Here is a 16086-nt window from a genome sequence, read left to right as displayed (position 1 = left end):
TGGTATTGTAGGTGGAGCACTGCACTGTTCTGGACAGTAACAGTTATAACCTTGTTAATGAAATAAAGATAACAGACATCTTAACATAAAATTAAAGAATAACTTATTATAAATTATTTTAACCTTGAATATTTTGAATTTCATAAACGTTATGTATAGATTTTTATATATATTTTTTGGCAGATTCCGATTTTCCAACTGTGACTTGCCAATACTGATTGTTACTGATCGGCTGCAAGAGCAATCACTGGTCGGTCTATCAGAGCATCTCTTATGAAAACAGCCATATAAAGCTAAAACTTTACATTTGTGAACAACACATTTATGATATTAATCATGAGTTTCACTTGGTGAATTACTTAAGGTTTCCTTTCAAACTGCTTCCAATTTGTGCTAAACTAATTTGGCTCTTGAAGCAGTGGTTTTATAAGCAGTGGTTTTATAGTCTCATACATATGAGAATATTATCAAGGAACCAAAACTCTTTCAACGTTAAAGGCAGTGCATCAGACTGACTTTCTTCTGCATCAATCCTTGTCATAAGTAAAGATACTACAAACACCTTTAGCAGGTAGGACAGTGTGTGTGAAAGTGCTTGTGGGCTCTGGCCCTGACAGGAGCCCTTTGTTTTGACTGAGTCTCGTTTCAGCTCTGTGGGATTTCCTCCAACGTCCCATTGCTGCGATTGAACCAGGAGCTGGTAAAGAGAGAGCAGTCTAACAAGCTCACGTCTTGTCCCGCACCAATCTTTCACTCAAGCCTTAAGAAAATGGCACTTTCCACTGGGACAGGCCAGGTTTGGAGCTGACTTCAGACATAGATTGTGGTGAGCCTGTTGGCAATTTCAGCCAATCAGTGCTCAGCGCCTCTTCTCCTTCTTCCCTGCTGCAGCTGGGAGCAGTGGGAGTTACGGGCTATGATTGCTGGCCCCAGACAAAGCTGAGGTGAGTTTAGACTCGCTGCTTTGGACTCACTCACCAGGAGCTCTGTTTTTACAAGCCTCCAAACGTGACAGGAAATGGGCCGCAAATGAGCTATGATGTTCTTTATCATAGCACACAGTAGATTTTCTGCTTTCCCGGGACAAATAGATCACTCCTCTATCCTTAAAATATTAGGCCACTATAAAACAGACATATAATTAGGCTGTATAAATCAACAAAAATGGGAAGCTGCTGCAGCTATCCAATATCGAATGTAGTTTTATGGTCTGAAGCTGTACAGTCACTATTCACACACTAGTTACCCTCACCCAGTGGATTAAAGTCAGCTGTAAACAAAATTATAATAATGAACAATTTTTATTAAAATATAAACTCTATTTTTCTTAAAGTAAGCAAGGTTTTTTGCGGAGACTTTACTTGAACATGAAACAAGAATTTCAAGCATATAAATATATAAGACGCCATATATTTTTTGATTAGCGATCACACCTGTTATCGCTATAGCCATATAGAGCAGTAGCCTTGTTGCTGTTGAGTCTGTTTGCTCCAAATTTCAATAATATCCATTTCCAAAGTGAAACCAAAGAGACCATTACTAAATATCCTGCGTCTCAGTTACATATATTTTGGATTACTGTTAACCACAGGCTAGATTAAAGTAGGGTGGAATTCAAAAATAATTACAGTAAATTTTTTGTTGAATACAGTATAAACAGTACATTTTCACAGTGAAATGAACAGATATACCTGGGACGTTTTAACCTGGGTGAACCCACTAAAAAGATGATTAATGGTATTCGCTTTGCTGATGGTTGTTCAGCCCTGGGGTATTTTTTCACTCCTGTTTCACCCATGTGTGAACTGTAATATCATGAACACAGGAAACAAAGTGAGTCACAGGAAAGAGCAAATAACACCTCGGAGCTCAGTCACAGTGTTTCAGCTGTCATTGTTTTGTATCTTTTACCGTGGTGTCTCTTTAGAATGGCAGGAAAAGTGAACTGTTTTTAGAGCGATACAGGATGATGAAGGATGGAATTTGTAAAAGAAGCAATCGCAGAAGAGACTAATGTTCATTGACTCGGTGGTTGCTACTATTGATAGCTGTAATATGACCAGACAGTGTCTTTGGGTCAGCGATTGATTTGAGTCAATCAAAGAACATTTTTTACCATGAATAATGAAAAGCACATTTTTACAGCAACAGCAATTTTTAATCTTTAATTGTTTTTTTAACTCTAACACTAAAACATTTAAATTAATGTTTATATATATATACTGTATATATATATATGGCAAGAGTGGGAAACTTAATTTAAAGCATGTAAGATTAGCTAAGTGAACATCCCACACAAATAGGAAAAGTTAGCAACAAATATAGCAAAACAATAATACAGGTTGGCCCAAAATAAGCTTAGCATAAAGAGTTCTTGAAAAAACAACAAACAGACAAAGGTGAGCAGAAACTAATGAAGCTACTGTAATTAAATGTTAGCCATAAGATTATATTTAACACATGAACTGGGGAAATCATCCAAAATTTAATTCGATATTTTGTGAAATACATTTAGTTGTAGTTGTTTGTTACTTCATGAAACTTTAAGAATACATTTTCTTTTGCTGCCATTTGCTGTAAGTTAATCTCGTTTTAAAACACATTCACACACAGTCAAAAACCTCTTCAAAGCAGCTCTAGTCGTACTATACATAAAGATATTACTTTGTGAATATAAGGTGTTTTTGCAGTAGATATTAAGAACTGTCTTAAAAAAAAACCCAGACTCCCCTTAAAAGAGCAAAAATCCCCTCATAGAACATCAATAATATGTGAATATCATGTAAAAACGTATCCTTTGGTGTATGATGTATACCAGAGGCCTTTGCAGTACAAAAGCCTCATTGTTGTCACTATAAAGAAAACAATGTTTTTTCTCTTTTCTCTTTTTGTGCTGTTGGCGAAGTCCTCATGCCACAGTCACTCTGAGCCATTTCCTCTCAGTCTCTTCTTCCTGTCACAGTGAGTGGATTTATGTGAACGTTGTTGCCTAGAAGACCCAGTACTGTACCCTCCCTGCAGAGCCTGTCACACAAGCTGATGTATTCCCTCCAAACGCTCTCTGGCCAAGCTTTATGATGGAAACTGATACAACCATGTGATAGGGTTTCGGGATAAATTATTCACGCTTCCAATGCTCTCTGCTGCTGTTTCGCTTCTTAGAGGACGTCCATTTTACAAATGGCCCTTTATTTAGACCTCATCCTTTTAATTGATCTATGGCAAAGACAATACATGTGTGAATGATGGAGCGGAGGTTTACAGTGGTCAAAGTTTAGTATGATACTTTGCCCAGGCTGGTGCTTGCCTCTTAGCTTATGCTGTGGGGCATTAGGTGCCTTATGATTTACTACCTGGTAAATGAAATGGCTGTCCATTGGTTGCAGGGGCAGCACATGAACAGAGCACTGGCCCTAATGTCTCTACCATCTGGTAGGATAGGGCTTTAATTGAAAAGAATTTCTGGACTGAAGGGGAAGAGCTGGACCAAGTCTCCCAGTCCCCCAAGAGAGAGAAGTAATGAAAAGAAAATAACTTCTCTCCTCTTTAGTGCCTATGGAAGCCATAAAGAATAACAGGACATGGTGATATAACAGACGTACTGCTGTAGTGAGTGGGTGAATAACTTTCATATTACAGCTTACCATCTGCTAAGACGGTTTCGAAGTTAGGAGGCCAATTGGATTAAGCATTATGGCCACTTTGCTCCACGCAGATTTTAGGGCTACCTTCAGGTGGCAGTTCATAAAACAATTTTTGTCAGATTTATTTAGACATGAAAGATGTGTTTTTACTTTTGTGTCAGACGCGCCCACTCCATCCTCCCACTTTGAGAGTGGGATTTTTCTTAAAACAAACAGGAGGGAGGCAGGGCGGGATGGAGGGGATGGCAGACATCCTGAAGGGCCATAGAGGATAACTGATGAGTCTAGCAGGACTGAGAGGCAGAATAACAACGCTTACCTTTAATGTGGCTTTTAACCATTGGGATTCATTGGGTCCCAGACAGGAGTTTAAATCTGCGTGTGTGTGTGTGTGTGTGAGTTTGCAGGAATCATATAGAATTATTTCAATCGTTTCGCTAATAATAAACCTAAATTTTCCAGTGTGTTTGGATTTGGTTTCAATGGTTGAGTCACAGCTTTAGCATGTTCACTTCGACACCTTTCCATTTGACATTAGTTCTGCCTATGATGAGCAATCAGAAAGTACACATACTATGTCTGCGGCCCACCCGACTCCCAGACTATTCAGCCATGTTAGAAAATGGATCATTTACACAAACTTAAAACAATCTGAACCGATTCCAGCTTCCTTCAGTAGACAAGTGTGTATACCGCATGAGGTCATTGGTAAAATCATTCTAAGCACCCATTGGGAATCACCCACACCCAAACTAAACAGATATAGATACTAAAAATAAACAAAAACGTAGGCAGCATCAACAGCAGACGCTGTGCTGCAGCAGATGAAATAAAAACAAGTGGTAATAATGATTTTCAACATCTATTTTTCTTCGTTTTTGTAAATGTCGGCAGTGTCGAAGACAGACTCTTTTTGTGTATAGTACATCCAATGTCTTGTGTCTTTTGGCATTTGTTTCTTTTTATACAGGCAACACGACAGCGTCCACACACAAGAGCCCACTTTTAGTGGTTGCCAAGACGGCTCATTTCCCTACGTGTAGCTCAGAAGACAGGCTATGATTTTGGGCTGACAGAACAAAAACACTGTCATACAATCAGCAAACAGGAAGGAAAATTCTCCCGTCGTCATAGTTACACCACCGAGAAAGCTGTGATCTTATGGCGGTTAAAAAATGTAATCGGATATGTCGTCGCTCGCAAACACTAAACAAGTTGTACATGGGTGAAGCATGTTAAAACAATGGCCAAGAAAAGAAACACAGTGACACACTCATTCTCCACCCTTCCCACTGTGTACGTCTCTGTCTGTCTGTGCAGACATGAGTCAAAGCTTGTCCACTGACATGGACCCCATTAGATCAGATGACAGCAGTTCATAATATTGACACATTCACAGCATGAGTCGTGCAATTCAAGAGGTCACACCACAAATGATATACTGTAGCCACCTGACGTGTGTCACAGGCTCATTTGTGAATCCGTAAAAAGCTGTGGTCACAAGACAAAAGAAAAAATAAAAGCTTACGTGACCTAGAGGAGAGTAGAATTCATAGGACCATGTTGTGCCTTTAGGTGTAGCAGCCATGTTTTGTTTTTTAGCACAGACGATAGCCTCCTTACAAAGCCAATCCTTTAACTAAATTTTCAAAATTTGAAAAACTGCCAAAAAAACCCAAAAACATATTGCATGAGTGTCTCATATTAATTGGCTTGAACTATGTTAGTTACTACTGATAGAAATTAACACTTATAAACAATACTCAGAAAGTGATAATATACTGCTGAAAATTAAAAAAAAAACCTACCAGATTAAACAATACCATACGAGCTTGAAAGAACAACTTTTATTTTGTGTTGCTGTTATTATTGTGCGTCACTGTTTAAGTGTCTAAAATGACTGAATCAACCACATTTGGCCTTTCAGTGGAGGTCAGATTACCTCAGAATAATTTGTCAGTGTTTGGAGGGCCATTGGGGTAATTATGAGGCTGATGGCCCAGGGATGATTCAAACTCATGCTGAAACCTCTCCAATTATGTGTGTGAGGTAAAGAGGCCTCAGCCAAAGCCAATGAGAGCGGCCGTTGCTCTCCTCGCCTCCTTGCTCTTAAACAAATACACCAGTCAGACATCAATAGGAAACCTTGCTGTTTTACCACACCTGACCTTTAGCTGCTGTCCCAGCCTGTGCCCGCATATGCCAGACCTGACACTCAGCTGTAATCACCAACAACCACAAAGTGTGCAGACACGGAATACACCATAAACCCGACGTGACCTCCCTTCTCTGCCACCAGTGGCTGCTGTGCAGCTGATCAACACAGTATGATAGACAGATGCACTGCTGGAGAGAGAAGGGAAGACAAAAATAAACAAAACAAAACAATGCTGCTGCCTGATGTCAGTGTGGAGTTTTAAATGGTGGGTGATGGAGGGTTGTGGGAAAGGGGAGGTGAGAAAAAATAGGCATGACTGAGACTCTGTTTATATATTTAAGAGAGTGTGAGAGAGAGAATTTCATGTGCGGGGGCCTATGTGGGGTGAAGATGCTCTATGTTATGCCGTGACACAGGGCCAGCTGGCAGGGCTTCAAACTGGCAAAACAGAATGTGACAGAGGATCTGGAGAGCTGGGACCGGGGGAATCCCGACACAATAATGCTGATGGCAGGCTAAAGCCCAGATTTAATCACAGTTATCACCCACCTGCCAATAGAAAATTACACATTGAAAATAAATGGCAGCATCTCTATTGTTTTTAGCCTCCAGCACTGACAGTTTCCTGACTGTTCCATTTGTCAGTGGTGTTCCTAGATACACAAAAACAAACTGATGCGACGGAATTCACAAATTACCAAATGACCAACACACTTTAATGCTGTGATTTAAGGTTGTGATATGCAAATGTCAAAATGTAGAATATCATGCAGAAGCTAAAGCTTGTTTTGTGTTGTTGAGATATCAATGTATCGTGTAGAGAAGTTGGAACAAACTGATCATGAAAACATAAATAGCAGGAGTGTAAAAGACAAATCAATATGAATCAACGACAGCATCAGTGTAAAAATGAAACAGAAAGCAGAAAGTATGAACATGTACAAGGTCTAGGCACGAGCCAGTTGTACAGTATAAGAGCAGAGAGACTGTTAGGGTGTCATGGATGGGGTGGACAGATTGTCAGCAGAGAGACTGTTAGGGTGTCATGGACGGGGTGGACAGATTGTCAATGAGAGTTGAAAACATAGATAGATAGACTTACATATTTGTCTCGTTTTTTGCAAGGAGACTGTTTAGGTTTTGCGTGTCAACTGCCAGGTCTTGACCATTGTAACGTCTTGAAAAACATTTGTCTGCCTCATCAAGGCTGATTTTTCCTTTTCCTCTCTCTGCAAATGTGCATTTTCATTGCATGCTGTCAGAAATCAAATGAAGCAGATTTAGATTATATGATGGCGTTGTCAGTCCACAGCAGAGCAGACCCTCTGATTTTAACCAGAACCTTCTTAGTGTCTCAAGCAGGCCTCACTTTCAATCATACCATAATCATGTACATACACACAAATTTTCACACACACACTCACACACACACACACACACACACACATCTCATCAAGTCAGCAAGTTTTGTTGGAACTTGACAGGTAACGGTCCTGTGGTTTGGATACCAATCAGTCTCGGCAAATGTTTACTTTTCCAGTGTGCTCTGCATGCTCTGACTCTCAGGTGCCCCTGCATAGATTGCACCACCACAATTAAGAACTCTTAAAATGGGAGCAATTTTACACACACACAAATAAAGACTCAGAACTATATTTTCTTTAGTTTTTCGGCAATATGTTATCACAGAAGAATGCTAAAGTCATGAAAATATTATATTCTGCTTGTCCTAACTGAGTGACACATCATCGACATCACAGCATAGTTCATTAGTTTTTAATGAGCAAAAAATGACACAGCCTAAGCTTGATTTCATTCTTTCTTTTATGTCCATTTTCTTAGACTGCATGTGTTTATGTGGCTTCGTGCATGTTTATGCTTCTGTGTGTCGGGTCCTGACAGCCATCACATCTGACATAAAGTGGTTGTTTTCTGAAGGCTTTGCTCCGTTTCATGTTGTAATAGCTTCCCTGTGATGGCGGAGGGGACCCCTGCTCCGTGCTGCTTTCAGCCATGACTCCTGCAATATTTACATGTTTACGCTCACAATTTCCATCTGTTGTTTCTGGAACAATCAGCAACAGGGGCCTGGAGAGAAACATGGGGAACGGCTGTGAGTCGCTCTCCACTTGGGTTTCATGATTGGGAGGCTGGGCCTGATTATGCTCGGAGGGGAAGAGGAGGGAGTGGTGGTTTTCTTCAAGGCCTTCTCAAGGTTTTTGACCAAGTGTTGGGAAAACGTTAGGGCTCAGGGGCTTGGTATGAGCTTAGCGTAAAGGCGAAGCTTTGTCAGAATGAAATCAGTCACAGAAGGCCCAAAGCTCACTGATCGAACTGAATTTGAACCAGTTTACAAATTATTTTATAATAATTATTAAATTATATTATTATATTATATTAAATGTGGTTGAGCATTTCTTGAAAAAAAAAAGTATGATGATGACAAAACATTTTGTTATCTGATTGATAATAAATTAAAATAAAAAAATACATTTGTCTTAGGTATATAATTTTAATTGTTGCATTTTTGTGACTAAATAAACAACTTCCATTACCTACAATAAATTAGCATTGAAAGGAAATTAGAATTAGCAACAAATAACTGCATTTTACTTGAGAATATGCTAACTTATAAAATCAGTTATTGATGTTCGTACCTTAATTCTCAAATCCTCATGAATGTACTCAATTTGTCTGCCAACTTTCTTGGAAAAAAGCCAAACTACTCATAGAGTAAGAAGATTTTATCAAAGTATCACTGACACATGTGGGTGCTCAAAAAAGACTAGCTTAAAAAATCATTTGGCGTCAAAAGAAAACTATTACTACTGAGAAGTAGACTTAAACCCCTAAGGACAAGTGGGAGCCCTAGAAGAAAGGGTGATAGTGATGACTGTGTGGATATAGAGGGAAAGAAAGCAAAGAAACACAAGTAGGATGAAAGGGTGTGTGGGTCCCTTGTGATGTGGCTGCAGACGTAGCGGGTCCCCGCGTCAGCCTGGCCAAGCGTCGGGTTTCCCCTTGCCGGAAGTGGCGCGTTTCCCTTGGCGACAAGCTCTTCCTGCAAAATAAAGAAATCATTAGAAAGATGACAGCTGGGCCAGCCAACTGAGAGCCCGGGGGGCCCGGCCTCTGAGAGCTGCCACCCAGCATTAACTAGCTGCTTTTGGCTCCACCATCACCTTCTTCAGAAAGTAAACAGCTCGGCTCTCTGCAAGATCCCTGTGTCACACTCCATTGCTTTCCCAATTTTTCTCTTCTATCTCTGATCTCAATGTGCTTATCTGACTCTTGGCCTCCATCTTGCACACATCCTTTGACTCACTGTGGTCCCTGCGGATGATGGCTGGAGAAACAGCGTGGGGGCTGATCAGCAAGCTGAGAAATATTCTGACATGTGAACCCCGCATTATGCACACTGAGCCTGGAGCTGAAGGGTCCGGGCTCCATAGGTGACCCCTGGCAGTCATGGCGTGTGGCAGCCACACTGGGGCCTCTGCAGCATGGCCTTCTGGGAGTCAACCATGCTGCATTCCAGCCTGAAGTTTCCCAAAGAATTTCCTCCACAAGCCATTGCTTATCCCTGCTGCCAGATGAACTTAAGACCTGGAGAAATTAAGGGTGCATTTATCGGGATATCCTAAAAACCACCAGTACTTGAGCTTGGCTTAAATTATTACACTGCAAGGAGGATATTTTGAAGTTGATCATTATAGATTATCAAGAGTCTGATCATAAAGGCTAACAGCAGGAGGTGAATTGATGCTGTGCTTGTAGATAATTGTTGCATCTACTGTCATATTATCTCAGGAAATGCTTGTATTTAAAAAAAAAAACTTTTCTTAGGAAAGGATAAACACATTTTTATTGAAAATTGTATTGTTCATGATGAAATAGCTTTTATTATTACTCATTCTCTTTATTCGGATAAAAAAATAGAATGCCTGCATATAATAAGGCTGAGATTTTGTTTGATGTAAGCTTTGCTTTAAAAAGTCCCTCAAGAAAATAAAAATATTTATTTTATATTATTTATATTATATTTTTTATCTAAGTATTTGTTTATTGACAAAATACAAAGTACGAGATTCTCAGTAATGCTACCTTTCAACTCACGAACCTTGTGGGAAACAAAAACAATGCCCAAAAAATATGCATTCTTGCAGTTTAGCAAAACGTTTGGTTTGCATTTGCCTTGAGGCTTGAGGCAAACCTCAAAAAGGCCATGGAGTGGAAATCATCAGTCTAGTCAGAGGGAAGGAGTCTGCTGAAGAAAAAAGTCCTTTGTAATTTACAACAGAATATTGATCATAGAGAGATCTCTTTGATTGCTCTGACCATGCAGAGTGGAAAGAATAGAATTCACACTTTCCTTAAAAATATTGTCAGAGCACCTCTCGGGGGGTCAGAGCACCTCTCGGGGGGGGGGGGGGGGGGGGGGGGTATAGTAAAGTACTGGAGGCTCTAAGCTTCGGTTCTCTTAGACTAAACAAGAGCAGTTCAAACACATCAGTTATGTCAAACTCTCGCTCTTGTGGTAGTGCTTCTTAGAATACTGATGAGACTGCGCTAACAGTATTGAGTATGATTATGCTGCGGTTGATTAGCACAAATCTAAAGTCCATCTTGCTGAAAGAGTTATTGTCCATTTTCTATTTTCATTTGTTTCAACCTTTTCATTAGCCTACAGTTGATAAATAAATACTTTTTCTGTCCTAATGGTAACTGAAAGCAGTATTTGTTCTTCAACAGGCCTGTATGCATTTAGCAAGCCATGGGATATTCAACCTCTGTGTGCAAATTCAACACTAGATGTGGTTACATTCTACACACTGTACCTTTAATGCAAATAACCTCCTTGTTACGCTTCATTTGAGTGCAATTTGTGGGTGAGCGGGTTTAGTGGGTGATGATGAAAACATGACACACCCTCGCACCTCCAGGTGCCATGACTCTGTTGCCATGGTGATTAGGAGTGACATAGGTTCACACCTGCTAGTGCTCACTCACAGAGATTAATGTGGCTGCTCCGGCAAAGCCTACGTACGACAACATGCACATACACACACAATGAACACAAGGCCCCTGTCCCCTCTAATGGGGACTGATAAAAGACAGGCTCCATGTCTCAGAAACAGGACTGACTGGGCAGTTTCGGGTCAGCCCTAATGCAACCGTTACCATGTGCTGCTGCATTTAGACATACATCGGAAGCAGGACATGGTTATTTAGCATCACTAAGCTCACCGCAACAAGGTGACAGGAGCCTGGTGACCATGTGTGGGCGCAGCGTTTTCTTTCTGTTATTAAATCATAAGAACAGATGTCAGAAGGGCACTGACAGGTAGAAAGGTATTAGCTGCTGCTAGCCCTTCTGACAGGAGATGTTTTCCATGAGCAAAATAGCCTACAGAATTTTTGGAAAAATGAAATTGCCTGTAGAAGAGGGGTTGACAGACAGGATACAGTCAGGCAGCAGCATCAGCACATGCTAAATGAAGCGGGATGAGCACGTTGATTTAAAGTAGTGTGAGGCTGTTGACATACTGTGGCTCATTTTCATCGCTGATGTCAGAGCCAGAGGATGGCATGGTCAGGCTCAGGCTTATTTACACATACAAATCAGGCTGACAGTACAGGCAGACCTGGCCCCAAGAAGGAAAGCCCAAGGAAGTTGCCAGCTGAGCCGCTGGATGACTTGTTGATTCTCACTATAAAACAATATTTTTTATATACCTCAATTTGTTGACAGCCACTTAAGCTGAAAATTTGTGTTTGGTGAAGCAGTGAAGTTGTTCTGACTTTCTTTGTCTTTCATGTCTTGGGACATTTAGTGCAATGTCCCAAGTTTTCATTTAGTTTAATCTGCACGACCTTAGGTTTTTAACCCAGTGTTAAAATCTAGTTTGACGTAATGACAGTTATATTCATAGGTTGTTCTACCTCAAAGTCAGAAGACAGAATCACTGTCTTCCCAAGTGGTTTTCATTTGTCAGAGCAGCCTGAAGCACCTTTGTGTCTCGATGGACGTGTCTCAGAGCAGTGGATGTAAAAATACATGTAAGGCCACTAAGCCCTTAATGATGAAAGGAGGGTTAGGTAAGGCAGGTACCTTGACGTCTTTGGTTAACCCTGATGGTTTTTGGATAACACTAACTCCTGAGGACTCCTCTTGTGTCCATCTGGGATAAATCTCCCACTTATGGTTTTATTTATTTGGCCTCTTAGAGATTCATGGCTAATCCAAGCCTCTTGTTTTTTTCTTTTTTTCCCCTTGTTTCCTAATAGCAATTGATATGCACTATTAGAGGGTATCCACTGTGTCGTTTGTGTTCACGATAGTGTACTGGTCTATTTACAGAAATCCAAATGATTGGGATTTGGCAAGTATTTCATCATGGTTAAGACCAGGCACTGGATAAAAGGCACTTAATAAGAATAAAGAAAAAGATCCACAAACATGCTTCACTGGCAGGGCAGAATGTTACAGGGAACATGTGGCAAATTTATACATGGACACATAACCAATAAACTGTGGACTGGCATTTTTTTCCCTATAACATCTATCACTCTAGACTCACCAAAACTGTATGAAAATGCATTATTTTCTAATGACTTGAGGTTTGAAGTCAAACACAGTCCATCATCAAGGCCTCCTGGTTTACTGTGACACAGTTGTATGTTTTTTTAAGAATCTGATTTTAACCAAACATAGTGTAGAAGACATGCCAAAACCGCACCTACCAGAGTTATAAAAACAACCTCATTTCAGCTGACATGGACAGTAATACTTCACTTCTTAGGAGTGTGCTTCCCATCAACTGAATCAAATCTGTCTGAACTATAGTCACAATAGCAGCATTTTCCATCTAATGTTTGCCAAGTCACTCGGTGCTACATGCAACATGGAGAATCTCAATCTGTTTATCATTAACAGCAATATGTCACTCGGCATTATAATCGAAAGGAGCTGTTGTCAAAACGCTGTCACGCTATGGGCTGCCACCATAATGGCACTGTATAACAATAAGACCTTAAGTCAGGACCAGCCCTGTGGGCCCCATTTACGTTCTTCCAAAGTCCCCAAAATAATTTTTGCAATTGATCAGCCCTGTCATTTCGTACAATTCACGAGAGAAGAGAGGATAACAAAGCTAGGAGGTGTAAAAATAGCCCAGAGCCTCAGAGATGCATTGTTTGGTCTCTCAATGCACAAGGGAGGAGTGAGAGGAGCTAAAGCTGGGAATCACCCTGAGGGACTAGGGTGGGTAGGTGGAGACACGCTAGGAAACAAAGTCCAGGTGACATCCTAGTGTCAGTGTCACCCATTTAGAGAACACTCAGCCCTATCAGTGACAACAAATGCTGCGGGCTGTAGGGCTGCGTCAATGCTGCTGTGATTCTGACAGGCAGGAAAATAGTCAAACTTTTTAACACAGACCTTTAGCAGACAATGTGCGACTTAAACAATACCCTCTGTATTGTGCAGGCTAAATGTTGCCCTCTTTCAGCGTGTGATGGCTGTGTTTTTCTTTTCCCCTCCTTTAATATGAACTGTGGTTGAGACTAATAAATGATTCCTCTTCTTCTTAACCAATAACCCGTGGGCAGCATGCGATTTAGGAGCAGCTAAATTATCTTTAGTTCAAGAATGCACAAAGAAATGTACACTGCTAAAACATGTTGTCAATTTTAAAGAATGGCATTGTTTTGTTGTATTATCTGATCTATGTCCCTTGTCTACTATTCTGAGCTACAAAAAATCTTTAATGATTGGAAATTTGAGATCCTGGTTCCAGCGTTGGTTTCAATCAGATACTGTGATTGAAACTCTGAACTTCAAACCAATCTGCTTATTGATCCCCCCATCTCGTTAGTGAGCATATTGTTTTATGTTCAAATTGACCCTTGGCCCCAGATGATGCTTCTTTACAGAGTGCTCCACTGTTTGGTTGATTGGTGATGAAACATGGACACTGATTATTCTCTTTAACCGCTATAACCTTTGATTTACTGCGCTCCAACTGTCCTTCTGTGACGCTAAAGACTTTATTATAGTGGCATACAAATCCAACAAATTGTAAACACAACTTCTTGTTTAATTAATTACTATGAGTACTTGTTAGGCAGTTTTGGACCGCTTTCTTAAACATTTGGATTTGTCTTAAATGTCGTTTGTCTTGGAGCTAACTAAATCCTATCATTGACCCAGAAGTGGGCCAGACTTATAGCACAGATGACTAAGGTTAGCAAATGGTAAAAAAAAAGTTATGGTGGACAATTCTTGCAGTGATTGTGATTTTAGCTAAAGACGATAAAAAAAGATAGTGATTGTGATTTTAGCTAAAGACGATAATAAAAGATTGAGAATTATCAAATTGACTTAAAATTCATGCACATTACACAGTTGTTTGGCGCAGAAGTTGATGTTGCTTTGGAACATTCCCACTGGTCAAAATGCCTGTGTAAACCTGTGCTCTTCCACCACTGGGAATGAGGCTTAACTCAGATAATCTTTTACTGAGTCTGTCATAATTGAATGACAGAGTTGGGACAATATCCAGACCCATTTCATGACATTTCCCAGAGTTGATGTCTGAAAACATTTTATGAGGCCCTCGGTTGCAGTCCTGCACAATTATTATAAGCACATTCAACATGAAAAGGTCTGCAGTGCAAATGTGGGGTTGCAAATTGCCTTTATGTTTCAGGGTCACCAAGAAAATCTGTAAGAAATAGTGAAGAAAACGGCTTTGTCTTAGAAGAAAACATCTGCAACATTTTCTTACTTGCTGTTAGGACAAAGTAAACCATAGGTTGGCGATGGAAAATGGATTTGAATGGATACAACTTTAGTTCTCCCTGTGTCTCTCTCAGGTGTGAGTCTTTTCTGTTTTGAGATCCAGACTGGGCCTCCGTCCAATCACCGAGGTGGTCAGGCTTTTTCCTATGACGAGGCAGGGTCTAGAGTAATGGATCCATTTAGCAGTAATATTCCTTAATGGAAACAGCCTAATTACGACCACAAATAACCACGAGCCTTCACAAAGGATTAAATATACAAACGCAGAAAAAGGGCAGGTATACATTTTCCAAATGATGAAATAGTAAAACATCTGCGGTCCGTAGCAGGTTAAAAAAGTCTGGATGGGGGTTTGGAGAGAAAAATGCTTTGTCACTTTAGATTTTACAGCACCAGTTTGAGCTAAGGGGCGGACGTTTGGAATTTCAAAGCCGTGTACTGCCAGGCGGAAAACAAAAACAATATTTGTTTTGTGGTTTATTGTGTTTTAATATGGCACAGCCAGACAAATGCAAATTGAAAGCAGGGAAAAAGATGCCATTGCTGAAATCAATGAAAAGTATCTTTCTCTCTGATGAACATGAATAACCAGAGACATAATGTTCTTTTAAGGAGAAACTGGGATTTTGATTGTAAGCGAGTTAGATTTTATTTTGGATAACTTCCTGTTAGAGATGTAATCTCTTGATTATTTAAGTCGGATACAGATTTTGTAGCAAGTATGACTCTTTTGTTCTGTCATTTCTGCTTTTGTTTTATTTTTATTTTTACTTTGCTAATTATACACAAAAAATGTATCTACGGTTATTAATAGGGCTCACAGTTGATGACAGTAAGTGGCAGGTATAGTGAAATGAGGCCACCAGGGAACGCTGATTGTGAGTGAAAGCCTGAGATCATCACTCATCACCAGTCATTACAGCCCTGTCGCTGCTGCTGGTTTGTCCCACCGGCTGCTAAAATTGAATCTCAAGTTGTGTCCTATTTTGGTTTGAGGAACAGGTGATGCACTTGGCCTGACATGTTCCACCGCCTCCACCAACACCACCCTCTTGTGCCCGCTGGCGAATGCAATGACTCCATAGACACTCGATGGTAGTTAAAGTTTTGTTTTGCATTTGCATTCATGTTTCTTACATGCATGTCAGGCAAAACATACGTTTCTCCTCAAATAAAAAACGATTGTCTCTTCTTTTGTTCAGTAAATCCATGTTGGACAGGAAACGGCAATCAGGCCGGCTCTGTTTCATTTACCGTCAACTAACTGCAGATCTGTCTGTCTCACATTGTCCTTTTGTTGATAACAACCGATCAAATCAAATTAGACAATGATCTGAAAATCAGTTGTGCAGATTAAGAAGCACAGACTGTCAGAATAAATAAGACTTTCTTTAAGTCTTTTCTTTCTCTCAGTCTGTTCCATACATGCATTTAGTTTCTAGGTGGGAGACAAAGCAACACACAGAGATTTGTGTCGTTGT

The 16086-nt window shown here is 40.2% G+C and overlaps 1 protein-coding gene across 2 annotated transcripts in view; it reads left to right on the top strand.

Moving 5' to 3' along the window:
- Window positions 1–16086, top strand: part of mkxa (mohawk homeobox a) — a 1121182-nt gene that overhangs the window by 42921 nt on the left and 1062175 nt on the right. The window lies entirely within an intron of this gene.

Source organism: Cynoglossus semilaevis, chromosome 3 (assembly GCF_000523025.1).
Source record: "Cynoglossus semilaevis isolate Cse_v1.0 chromosome 3, Cse_v1.0, whole genome shotgun sequence".
In the NCBI taxonomy this organism is placed as follows: Eukaryota; Metazoa; Chordata; class Actinopteri; order Pleuronectiformes; family Cynoglossidae; genus Cynoglossus; species Cynoglossus semilaevis.
The sequence above is the reverse complement of the archived record's forward strand: the minus strand, read 5'-3'. Positions and strand labels throughout refer to the sequence as shown.